Raw genomic sequence first — 12491 nt, 5'->3', positions numbered from 1 at the left:
AGGCTGGTCTTGAGCTCACTTTTTTTTTTTTTGTTGTTGTTGTTTAGGAGTAAGAGCCCTAATTTTAAAAAAAAGAAAAAAAAAGAGTATGGTAATCGAGTCTGTCTCCAAAATTAGTCTTTTATTTGGTCTTTCCTTTTTTTTTTTTTGGTCTTTCTCTTTTTTTTTTTTTTTGACACAGGGTTTTGCTATGCAGTTCAGGCTGGTCTTGAGCTCACTTTGTAGCCCAGGCTGGCCTCGAACTCACAACAATCCTCCTGCCTCAGCCTCCTGAGTGCTGGGATTACAGGAATATGCCTCCACACCCATTTAGTCTTTTATTTGGAAAATAGTCCTTTATTTATATAAGACTGATTTCTATAATCTATATAAAATGCTATTGAATTATTTTAGGAAAAATATTGCAGTGCTGTGATCTTGTGTTAGAAAATCAGATGAGGTAAATAATGAGAATCTGTCTGTTCTCCTCTAGTACATCAGAATATACCAAAGCAATCTATGATGCTAGCACAGAAAACAAAAATATGTTCAATTCTGAGCTCATTATTCTGCTTTATAAATTTATGAATAAATAGCAGTTTCTTACATGAGAGAGATCCTTTTAAAAATTAATAAAGAGTAGCTCATTCTGGTATAGTGGTATATGTTTAACAACAGGGTCTCTGAAAAATAAAGCCTTTATTTTATAGGGTTTGCTGATACTTTCTCCCCTGTAGTATAATTACTCCTGTAACAGCCAGTTTCAAGATACCAATGTAAACTCACTAAACGCTGAATTGGAAAAGGGTATGGCAACAGCACATCACTACATAGGATTTTTGTCATATAGTAGAATGGATTTAAATAACCATAAAATTAAAAATGGTAGTAAAATAAATTTAAGGAGTAATGACTTCTGAGTATTTATTACCTTTTATTTTGAGACCAGAAAAAAAAGATAAAAATAATTTAAAAAATAATATTTTGAGACATTCTAAGTCACTAAGTTGCCCAGGCTAGGTTTGAACTTGCAATCCTCCTGCTTCAGCCTCCCAAAGTGCTGGGATTACAGGTATGCACCACCATGCCCAGCTTTTAACCTACTAGATTCACATTTTATTTTATTATTTTATTTTTTGTCTTTTTGAGACAGGGTCTCTCTATATAGTTCAGGCTGGCCTTGAGCTCTCTTTGTAGCCCAGGCTGGCCTCAAACTCACAGCGATCCTCCTGCCTCAGTCTCCTGAGTGTTGGGATTACAGGTGTGTACCACCATGCCCGGCTTAGATTCACGTTTTAAAATAAGAGATAACTCTCCCAGTTTTTGCCGATGTACTGAAGCACACAACCTCAAAATTTTGATTATAGTGTAGATGCATGAACCCTGGATGGGAGGATAGTTTCTCAAAAATAAATGCACTCACCCTTTGACTGAAGAAATCATTGAGTTTAGATACAAAGATGTATTTGTCCATTTAATATTATTCATAACCTTCCCTAACATAGATGTCTGTGTATAGTGGAATATCTTTTAAAGATGCCCATAATTTAAGTGAAAATCAATATCAAAGATTGTCCCCTTAAGATAGAGCAAGTATTACATGTTTCAGGGAAGTCTAGGCAGATACCTATCAATCATAGTTATTTTAGTGAGATGGAATTATGATGAAGTTTTGCTTTAAATTTTATAACCTCTACTAAAAGGCCCCTACAGATTTCCTTATTATAAAGAATAACCCTAAGAGGTACATGGCAGTGTTGCTATTTTTAGACAGTGTAACTATAGCTAATTAACTTGCCTAAGGATATACAATTAATACGTGGGTAGCAGAATAGAGCTTCAACTTAAGCTCATACAAACACATGTAATATGTTCAGCATCAGAATATATCACGGAAGTGCAAGTTTAAATCACTATGTAATATATAAAAATATCTGATGTAGGTTATTATAAGTAGTAAAAATGAATATCCATGGACATATATTGCCCAGCCTAAAAAGCAGCACACAACCAGTCATATTTCAGCTGCCCATATTCTCCTCCCTGCCCAGTCTCTGCCCATTTTATCTCTTGCCTTGAAGAAACTACCATCTGAGGGCCAGGGATATAGCTCAGTGGCACAGGTACCTGCCTGGCAAGCGCAAGGTCCTGAGTTCAATTCCTGGTATGCCGCTCCCCCCCCCCCCCCCCGAAAAAAAAAGAGAAACAGGCATCTTAGATTTTGTATTTGCTGTGACGTTTCTAATTGCATTTTTTGTTTGTTTGTTTGTTTCTGGTATCAGGAATCGAACTTGCGACCTTGCGCTTGCCAGGCAGGTGCTGTGCCACTGAGCTAAATCCGCAGCCCTGTCTAATTGCATTTTAAAGATACAGTTCACATATCAGCAGTGTGCCCATTTAGAGTATACAATTTAATGATTTTTAGTGTTTTCCCAGAGTAATTTTCATTTTGACCTTAGAATATTTTCATCAACCCCAGAAAAAAAAAGTCCTATCCATTAGCAAATCACCTGCTCATTCTCTGCAACTGCCTCAACCCAGGGCAACCACGATTTGACTTTCTGTCTTTATAGATTTACCTCACTGCTGGGTGTGGTAGGTGAGGCAAGAGGATTAGGAGGATCAGGAAGATCATTGCAAGTTTGAGACCAGCCTGAGCTACAAAGTGAGCTCAAGGTCAGTCTGAACTGCATAGTGAGACCCTGTCTCAAAAAGACAAAGAAGAAAAAAAAAAAAAAACAATAAAAGACCACATGTGGTTTCATTTACATGAAGTGTCCACAAGAGCTAATTTTCTTTTCTTTTTTTTTCTCTCTTTTTGAGACAGAGTCTCACTATGCAGTTCAGGCTGGCCTTGAGCTCACTTGGTAGCCCAGGCTGGTCTCGAACTTGCAACAGTCTTCCTGCCTCAGCCTCCCAAATGCTGGGATTACAGGCATGCACCACCATGCCTGGTGGTCTTTTGTGATTGACTTCTTTCACTTAGCAAAATGTTTTCCAGTATCATCCATTTTGTAATATGTATTAATACTTCATCCCTTTTATGGCTCAATAATAGTCCATTGTATGGATATACCATTTTATTTATCCACAATTGTTGGGTGTTTGGATTGTTTCTGTGTTTTGCTATTATGAATAGTACCCTTTGTGGACATTGGTGTACAAGTTTGTTTGTTTGTTTGTTTTAATCTTTTTGAGACAGGGTGTCGCTGTGCAGTTCAGGCTGGCCTTGAGCTCACTTTGTAGCCCAGGCTGGTCTCATACTCAGAGTGATCCTCCTGCCTCAGCCTCCTGAGTGCTGAGATTACAGGCGTGCGCCACCATGCCCAGCTACATGGTGTACAAGTTTTGTATGACCATCTGTTTTCTCTTGGGTATATACCCAGGTGTAGAATTGCTAGATCATTTGATACCTTTGTTTAACTTTTTCAGGAGGTGCCAGGAAGCAGCAGCACCTTTTTGTATTATGACTAGTAGTGTATGAGTGTTCTAATTTCTCCACACTCTTGTCAACCTTGTTTTTGTTTTTGTTTTGTTTTGTTGCCTTTTTGAAACAGGGTTTCACTATGCAGTTCAGGCTGGCCTTGAATTCACTTTGTAGCCCAGGCAGACCTCCAACTCACAGCAATCCTCCTGCCTCAGCGTCCTGAGTGCTGGGATTATAGGCCTGTGCCACCATGCCCAGTGCCCTTGTTATTATCTGTCCTTTTTATTATAACCATTCCAGCGTGTGTGTGTGAAGTGATACTTCATTGTGATTTTAATTTGCATTTCCTTGATATATGATGTTGGACATACTTCTATTCACTTATTAGCCATTTGTTTATCTTCGTTGGGGAGCGCCTTTGGAGGTTGTCTGGTTTTAGACAGGGTCTCTCATGTCACTAACTTTCCCAAGCTAGGCTTAGACTTGTGATCTTTCTGCCTCAGCTTCCCAAAGTCCTAGGGTTAGAAGCCTGTGTCACCACCTACCAGGTAGGTTTTTCTGTTGTTATTTGACTGGAAGAGTTGTGTTTTTTTGTTGTGTTTTGTTTTGGGTTTTTTTTTTTTTTTTTGGTCTTTTTGAGACAGGGTCTCGCTGTGCAGTTCAGGCTGGCCTTGAGCTTACTTTGTAGCCCAGACTGGCCTCAAACACAGACCAATCCTCCTGCCTCAGCCTCCCGTGTGCAGAAGAGTTCTTTATGTAATCTAGAGTCCAGTTCCTTTTGAGCTATATGTCTTGAAAATATGTTCTCCCATTACGTGACTTGTCTTCTTACTTTTTCAATGCTTCATTTCTAAAAAGTCTCCTTGAGGTGTAATGTACACACTATACAATTCTCCTATTTAAAGTGTTTAGTTCAGTGAGCTTTTACAAGTTATACAACCATCAGCATCATCCAGCTTTAGAATAGTTGTATCATTTCTCCCAAACTTCCTAAACTGTATTGTTAATTTCTCTTTCCTTTGGGGGTGTTATACAAGTTGTAAAGGATAAATGGACTTTAAAGTACTTTGAATGCCTTACAGAGTGGTGTATAGGATGCAGAACTTAATAAATTTTGAGTCTATTTTTCTAATAGATGTGATCATTGAAATGAGTTTGTTTTATTCCTTCTCAATATTTTAATGAATCTTTGAGGAAAGAGCTGAATATAAGGGTCTGTACTAGAATCTGTATACTGCATGTACTTAAGAGCACGATTGTGCCAGTTATTCTAGCTCCTCAAACTGGAGGAAGGCCAAACTAGGTTAAATTTTAAAATGCTTCTTTAAGGCATACCTTTTAAATTTCTTTCTAGCCAACTTTTTATGGAGTCCATGATAGCATCAAATATATTTGCAGCAGACTTCACAGCTTTGTGTACCCAACTTGCAAATAAAATTTTTTTTTATTAAAGTTGAATCAGATTTTGGGGCAATTTCATTTCAATACTGAGCACTAGTTAGTACTCAAAGCTCCATCCTCAGAGAAAATAATTCTTAGGAACATGGTATGCAGGAGAGGTTGGTGTGGTACCAGTTGGTTTTAGACTGTTTGACTGATTCAAGTTGTTGAGAGTTGTAGATAAACTACTAGATTTTCCAGTTTTGGGGTTTTATCATTCTGTAATTCTAAGAGACATTTTTAAAAGGAGTCAATAATCTTATAATTAGAAACAGATTTTTAAAAGGCATTTAAAAAGTGGTCTGGAATGATCCCAGAGATGGTTGTTCTGCTCTCTTAATTAAGATTCAGCAATGCTAGGAATGGAAGTAGCACACAGTATCACTTCAATTTCTAAATTGGTTTGAGAGTTCCATGTAAGTTACCACATAATTTGTGAGATCTCAGCGCTAAGACAAGACTTTGTAGTATCTGCATATATGCTAAATGCTAGTGATGTGAGAGTCCTAATGGTGGTCCATTGTTCTGAGAACTAGAAATCCAACTTTATTTCCTTAGCAGCTTTATTTTGTGCTTGTTACGTAGAGAAAGAAAGAAGTTATTTTGTCTGGTACATTTGTTTTTTGTTTGTTTTTTTTTTTTTGGTACCAGAAATAGAACTCAGAACCTTGCACTTGCCAGGCAGGCACTTGTGCTACTGAGATATATATCCCTGCCCCTAACTGATGATTCTTACCTTTAGGTTTACTATACCATAGCAGGGGATTGTTAATTATTATAAAATTCATTTTTAAAAAACAATGCTATATAATTTAGGAGGGAAATATTTGGGAGATGATGCCTATTAAAAAGTACATAAATAAGAATAGGGTATTAAGACTTCAGAAGGGGAAGAGAGGAGTGAAGCAATTATAGATAGGGCAGGTTGTTGACATTTTTCTTAGAATTCATAGGATGGCAAGTCCATAATCTTCATTTAGTGCAGGTGTGTCCAATCCACAGCCTACCTGACTGCTTGCCCCGTGTGTGTGTGTGTGTGTGTGTGTGTGTGTGTGTGTGTGTGAGAGAGAGAGAGAGAGAGAGAGAGAGAGAGAGAGAGAGAGAGAGAGAGAATAATATAAACAAAAATAAAGGAAGTTACTTATATATTAATTATGTACTTATATATTACTTATATACACTTAGTGAAGCCTAAGCAAGTCAAAAGGTTAGACACATCTACCTTAGAGGCTTTTTTTTGTACCTAGGATTGAACCCAGGACCTTCACATTGGGCTCTATCGTTGGTCCTTTTTTCATGTTTTATTTTGAGATAACATCCCACAAAGTTGCCCACTTTGCTCTAGCTTATGATCCTCCTGCTTCAGCTTCCTGAGTGCTAGGATTATAGGTTAAGATTACAGCCACTCCCAGTTTAGTAGTTTAATTCTTTTTTACTGCCTTTATGGTCAAAAGAATGCTGCATCTAATACCGTTTGCTCATTTTCCTTTTTGTGTAGTTCTCTTTCACTGAATGTAAATACTATCATTGAGCTTCTTTTAACACTTAGGAAGCTGAAGATGACTAAAGACTTAAAGTGAAATTATAGATTTTTTTAAAAAATCAAAACAGTTTATATGTTTCAAGTAATATTAAATTTACTACAATGTTAATTGTACTACTGTTAAATTTACTACAATGCACTATGGTTGTCTTTGTTTTAGAGGTTTGGTTTTGTTTTGTTTGACACAGGGTCTCGCTATGCAGTTCAGGCTGGTCTTGAACTTGCAGTGATCCTCCTGCCTCAGCCTCCCAAGTACTAGGATTGCAGGCACACGCCACCATGCCCGGCTATTATGGTTGTCTTTGGATGATGAAAAACAGCTTCATATTAAAGCTATATGTGTTGTATGATTCATAGAAACTGGGATAAATAGCTTAATCAAAAATGACTAGATGAAATGGGCGTGGTGGTCACACCTGTAATCCCAGCACTTGGGAGGTTGAGGCAGGGGGAGTGTGGTGAGCTCAAGGCCAGCCTGAACTGCATAGCGAGACACTGTCTCAAAAAGACAAAAAAAAAAAAAAAAAAACTAGATGAAGATAGATGACAACTGTTTTTATCTTTAAGAAGTCACTCTTCCTTTGCTTATTACATTGTCAGTTTCATAAAGAGAAGAATTAACCCAGAGGTAGACAGGCATATGTGAGTACTATCAGTCTGTTGGTAGTGTAATTGTTGTAAAGTTTAATATGGCATCCAAATGAGAAAAGAACTTAAAATTAAGAATGACTTTTATGTGTACAGTTTTTTGCACAGTCCATTCATTTTCTCATCTTACTTCTCAAGGTTTGAGGACAACACATTTTATTGAACTTTCCATTTCTTAAAAAATATTCGCTGAAATCCCTTCTTGAAGAGGAGGTAGTTTTATGGTCTAATAATTCTTTTATGTTGTCTGTATATATGTCTGTGCCATAGAAAGTTCTTAATTCCTGTCTCTAAAGATGATGTTTGTAAAGTCAGACTTGTGGGAGTTCTTATTTCCTCATTCTTATAAAAGTTCAGTTAGTAATATGGAACATCTTATTCCCTACTCTTCTTGAGAGCTTTAGAATTAATGCAAGCATTAGCTGAAAAAGTTAGGACAAAATGAGAACTCCTGAGAAGTGCATTTAGAAGCCAAGAAACAATTAAATGGAATGAAATGGGCAAAGAGTGTTGACTTATCTTTTGAAAAACTGCAAACCTTGAGAAAAGTTTAGGTAATAACCATATTTAATGGAAAACCCTACCAAAGTAATGCTTCTATTCTTTAGCCATATAAATAGTTTATATAGTGGATTTCAGTTAAACACTTGGGCAAATGTACAGATTTAAGATTTCAGAAACACTTTCTGAGCCTAAATGTAGACTTTACAACATTTTATTGATAACTTATGGTAACATAGAAGGCTTATCAGATTTGCAGATCAGTGAAGCCAGAAAGGATGGCTGACATAGTAGATGGCATGTAGTAAGGGAGAGACAGAAATTGACAAACAAGAGATTTAGTAGGGGTAAGTGTAAAGATCTGAATCATGAATCTTTACACCATCGTTAGGTTAGCAAACATTTGTTGAAGACTTGTGTACTAAAATTTGAGTGCTGAAGGTATATTGGGAACAAATTTAATAATGTGGTAAGCAGGGAAGGTGACATGAAACAAATTACTAATTTTCATTAAGATACACACACAGATATAGACCCATTGCTTCCTCTGGGAAGACGTAGAAGGTATACCCAGAGCCGCACTTTGTACAGTTCCAAGGGGACAGTTTGAATGGTATCCTTAGTTATACAGTGAATTGTAAACTTTGTGATACATAAGTATATTCCTCTTGGGGAATTAGTACATGTACATATTGCATCTTGATTATTTTTACTCCCCCCTTGCTTGCTATATAAAGATTTCAGATTTCATATGAATCCAGGATACTATTGAATGCTCTTAAACAGATGGCTAAAGTGATCAGATTGCTCCTAAAAGCTGTATCTTAGGCAGTATACTAAGGAGAAAGGTTTGGTTTGGAGGATGGTTTGGAACGGACATAGAAACTCAGAGAAGGTAGCTATAGCAGTCTAGGTCAGGATTACTCCTATTGTAAACTCAAACTGTATTACAGGTTGGCAGTGATAAATAAATACATATCCCTTTACTCTATTACTTGCGTGAGGCTCATCTCTAGACATTCAAAAACTTTCATGGTAGGTTATCCGGCATGGTTCATAGTTTATAACTTTTCCTGGGCTTTTAGTGTTCTCTGGCAACTCTTAACTTGTCTCAGGTTAGTTCTCTTTTTTTGTGTCTTTTTTGAGACAGGGTCTCACTTTGCAGTTCAGGCTGGCGTTGAGCTCATTTTGTAGCCCTGGCTGGTCTTGAACCAGAAACAGTCCTTCTCTTACCTCAGCCTCCTGGGTGTTGGGGTTGTAGGCATGCACCACCATGCCCACTTCTCATTAGTTTTTAACCTCTGCTTCTTTATACTTTTTCCTTAGCCTATAAATTTGCCCCAGGCTCACCCCTAAGTTCAACTGTCATCATCTTCTAGAATACCAGTGTAACTTCTTTCCTTGCACAGCAAAGTACCTTGAAAGAGTAAACTCTAATCACTGTCTATACTGCTTCTTCACCTCTCTCTTGTTCTGTCTTTGAACAAGCATTACTACATTTGTGATACAGTTTAACCTGCTGTGACAAGCAAATGACCAGTGATCTTTTAACTAGCAGTTAGATACCAAATCCAGTGGGTACATTTCAGTCCTTATGGCCTATGTTGCATATATCAAGTTTGTTCATTTCTTTGTATTCCTATACTGTAACTTAAAATCCCTTCTCTTCTTGATGGACATTTGGGTTATTTATAATTTTGGGCTAATTACAAATAAAATTGAAACAAATAGTATTTACAGATCTTTGTGGGGGCATAGACTTCCTTCCTCTTGGGTAAATATCCAGGAGCATAATGACTGGGTCATCACTTTTAAGGTTATAAGAAACTGCCACACTTTTTTCTCAAAGTGATGACAATTTTGCATTCCCACCAATAAAGTAGGAGAATTTTGGTTACTCTGTATCATTCTGAGCATTTCGCAATGTCTGTTGTTTTTCTTTCAAGTGACAGCCATTCTAATAGATATGTAGAGCAGTCTCATTGTGGTTTTGCGTTTCTCTTATGACTGAAGATAGTGCGCATTTTTTCAAGTGCATTAGCCATTATCTGTTTTCTTTGGTAAAGCATCTGTTCAAGTCTTTGCTTGTTTTTTAACTGAATTGTTTGTTTCCTTAATATTAGAGTTTTGTGGGGTTTTTTTTTTATGGCAGTGATGAGTGTTGAACTCATAATCTCACATATCTAGCCAAGTGCTCTGCCAGTGAGCTAGAACCCCAGCCCAATGCCAGGTTTTGAGCATTCTTTATAATACTCTGGATAAAAAAGTCCTCTTTCAGATGTGCGTAGTACAGATCTTCTCCTACTCTGTAGTTGTTGTCTGTCTCTATCTCTTTTGTTTTTTTGCAATGCAAATATTTTAATTTTGAAGATCGTGTTTTGGTGTTATATCTAGAAATTTTTTGCCTGAACTAGATCATGAAGATTTCTTCAGTGGTCTTTTTTAGAAGAAAAAAGGTAAAAGCTCTTCTAAAAATTGTATAGTTTAATGCTTTGTGTTGCATGTTTGAGTTAAATTTTGCTGTAGATGTTATATTTAAGTAGAGCTTTTTTAAAAAATACAGCTATATAGTTGTTCCAGAGCTGTTTGTTAAAAGCTCTCATTTTATTGATTTATTTGCCTTTGCGCTTTTCTCAAAAGATCAGTTATGTATATATTAAAGCCAAGCATGCTGGCGCATGCCTATAATCCCAGCACTTGGGAGGCTGAGGCAGGAGGATCATCGCAAGTTCAAGACCAGCCTGGGCTGCAAAGTGAGCTCCAGGCCAACCTGAATGAACTGCATAGCAAGACCCTGTCTCAGAAAGACAAAAAAAAAAACAAAAACTCAATCAGTTCTGTGTATATCATTTTCTCTTTTATCATAGATTATATCAGGATATATTTTTAATTTTCTAAAATTTCTTTTTAAATTACTACCTTTGATGTAATTTTGTTACTAGAATATATAGTTTTCATGATTCATAGAATTTTCTTGAAATTTGTTGAGATTTATCTTGTGGACTTATTTGTGATCCATGTTTATATTCTGTTGTGTTTAAAATAGTGTTTATCCTGTGGTTGTCTAGTGTAGTGTTTTGTATATGTGTACTAAGTAAAGTTTGCTGAGGGTATTATCTAAATATTATATTCATTATAAAATTAAATTTATTTTATATACATGATGATCTTCCTATTGTTCAGTATTAATATCTGTTACTATGGTAAATTTGCAATATTTCTCTTCTGTCAAAGTTTTTTTTTTTTTTTTTTTGGTCTTTTTGAGACAGAGTCTCTATCCAGTTCGGGCTGACCTTGAGCTCAGATTGTAGCCCAGGCTGGCCTTGAACTTGCATTGATCCTCCTGCCTCGGCCTCCTGTGTGCTGGGACTACAGGCATGCGCCACCACACCCAGCTCATCTCTCAAGTTTTGGTTATATATTTTGAAGCTCTTGTTATATATGTACAAGTTTAGAAGTTATATCTTCTATTGCATTGAGCTTTCTGAATATGTACTTATTCTTATCTCAAAAACTTTTTCCCACAAGTTTATGTCTTACTAAGGCAGCTGCCAAGTTTTCTTTAAATAAATTTTAAAATTACAGCTGTAATTTACATGTAACAGAATGTGCAGATTATAGAGTAATGAATGATTTTTTTTTTTTACATAGTAAGTATAAGTCCAATCAAGATGCAGAATGTTTTCCTCAGGTTTCAGGCAGATGTCAGTCAGGGAAGGTCACCCCATTGAGTCCCACCATGCAGTCCCTTATCCAAACCCTAGGCAAGCACTATTTTGGTTTCTGTCATCTTGGATTAATTTTGCTTGTCCTTAGATTTTATGTAGATAAAATCATACAGTATGTATATGTGGTATATATGTACTCTTCCAGGCTGCTTTCGTTTCATGTTTTTGTAGTTTAGCCATGCTGCTTACATATATCAATGTATTTTTTTCTTACTGAATCATATTTCAGTGTATAAATACAGCACAATTTAGCCATCCCATTATTTCTGGTTTTACACTATTCTTTTTTTTTTCTCTGTCTTTTTGAGACAGGGTCTCACTGTGCAGTTCAGGCTGGCCTTGAGCTCCTTTGTAGCCCAGGCTGGTCTGGAACTCACAAGGATCCTCCTGCCCCCAGCCTTCCAATTGCTGGGATTACAGGTGTGCAGTACCACACCTGGCTTAAACTATTCTTATGTTAAGTCCCTGTGAATATGTTTCTTTCACTGAGGTAAATATCTAGGCAGGAGATTGCTGGGTTGTGCAGTGGCCATATGTTTAACTTCATTAAAACTGCCAGTTTTCCAAAAGGGTTTTATGGTTTTGTACTACTGCCAGCAAAGGTGAGAGTTCAAATTCACTACATGACTTTGCAACATTTGAGTCTTTGAATGTAGCCATTTTTTTTTTTAATGTAGCCATTTTAGTATGTGTGAAATGGTGTCTCATTCTAGGTTTGTTTATTTGTTTTGAGACATGATCTCACTATGAAGTTCATGCTGGCCTTGAACTCACTGAGTAGCCCAAGCTGGCCTTAAACTAGTAGTGATCTTCCTGCCTTAGCCTCCTAAGTGCTGCGATTATAGGCATGTGCCACTCATTTTAGTTTTAATTTGCATTTCCATGATAACTAATGATGTTTGGCTCATTTTCCTGTGTTTATCGACTGTTGGCATATCTTTTTTTGAAATGTCTGTTCAGTTTTTCTGCCCAACTAAAAACATTAAATTATTAATGTTACTGCTGTACTGTAGGAATGTGGTTTTTTTTTTTCCTGGATACTTACCTTGTGACAGATAAATATATTGTGAATATTTTTTTCCTAGTCTGTAACTTGCCTTTTTATTTTGATAATGGTATCTTTTAATAAGCAGAAATTTTTATTTATTTATTTATTTATTTATTTATTTATTTATTGTCTTTTTGAGACAGGGTCTTGCTATGCAGTTCAGGCTGGCCTTGAGCT

At 36.5% G+C, this 12491-nt stretch overlaps 1 protein-coding gene and 1 pseudogene across 1 annotated transcript in view; both read left to right on the top strand.

Annotated features, from left to right (window-relative positions):
- Window positions 1–12491, top strand: part of Nlk (nemo-like kinase) — a 145294-nt gene that overhangs the window by 17178 nt on the left and 115625 nt on the right. The gene's annotated exons all lie outside the window — the stretch shown is intronic.
- The window catches only part of LOC102026975, a 37021-nt pseudogene that overhangs the window by 730 nt on the left and 23800 nt on the right, over window positions 1–12491 (top strand).

The sequence above is a fragment of the Chinchilla lanigera genome, unplaced genomic scaffold, assembly GCF_000276665.1.
Source record: "Chinchilla lanigera isolate Chin_1 unplaced genomic scaffold, ChiLan1.0 scaffold00080, whole genome shotgun sequence".
In the NCBI taxonomy this organism is placed as follows: domain Eukaryota; kingdom Metazoa; phylum Chordata; class Mammalia; order Rodentia; family Chinchillidae; genus Chinchilla; species Chinchilla lanigera.
Note: the sequence above shows the minus strand (reverse complement) of the source record. Positions and strands in the feature narration are given on the sequence as shown.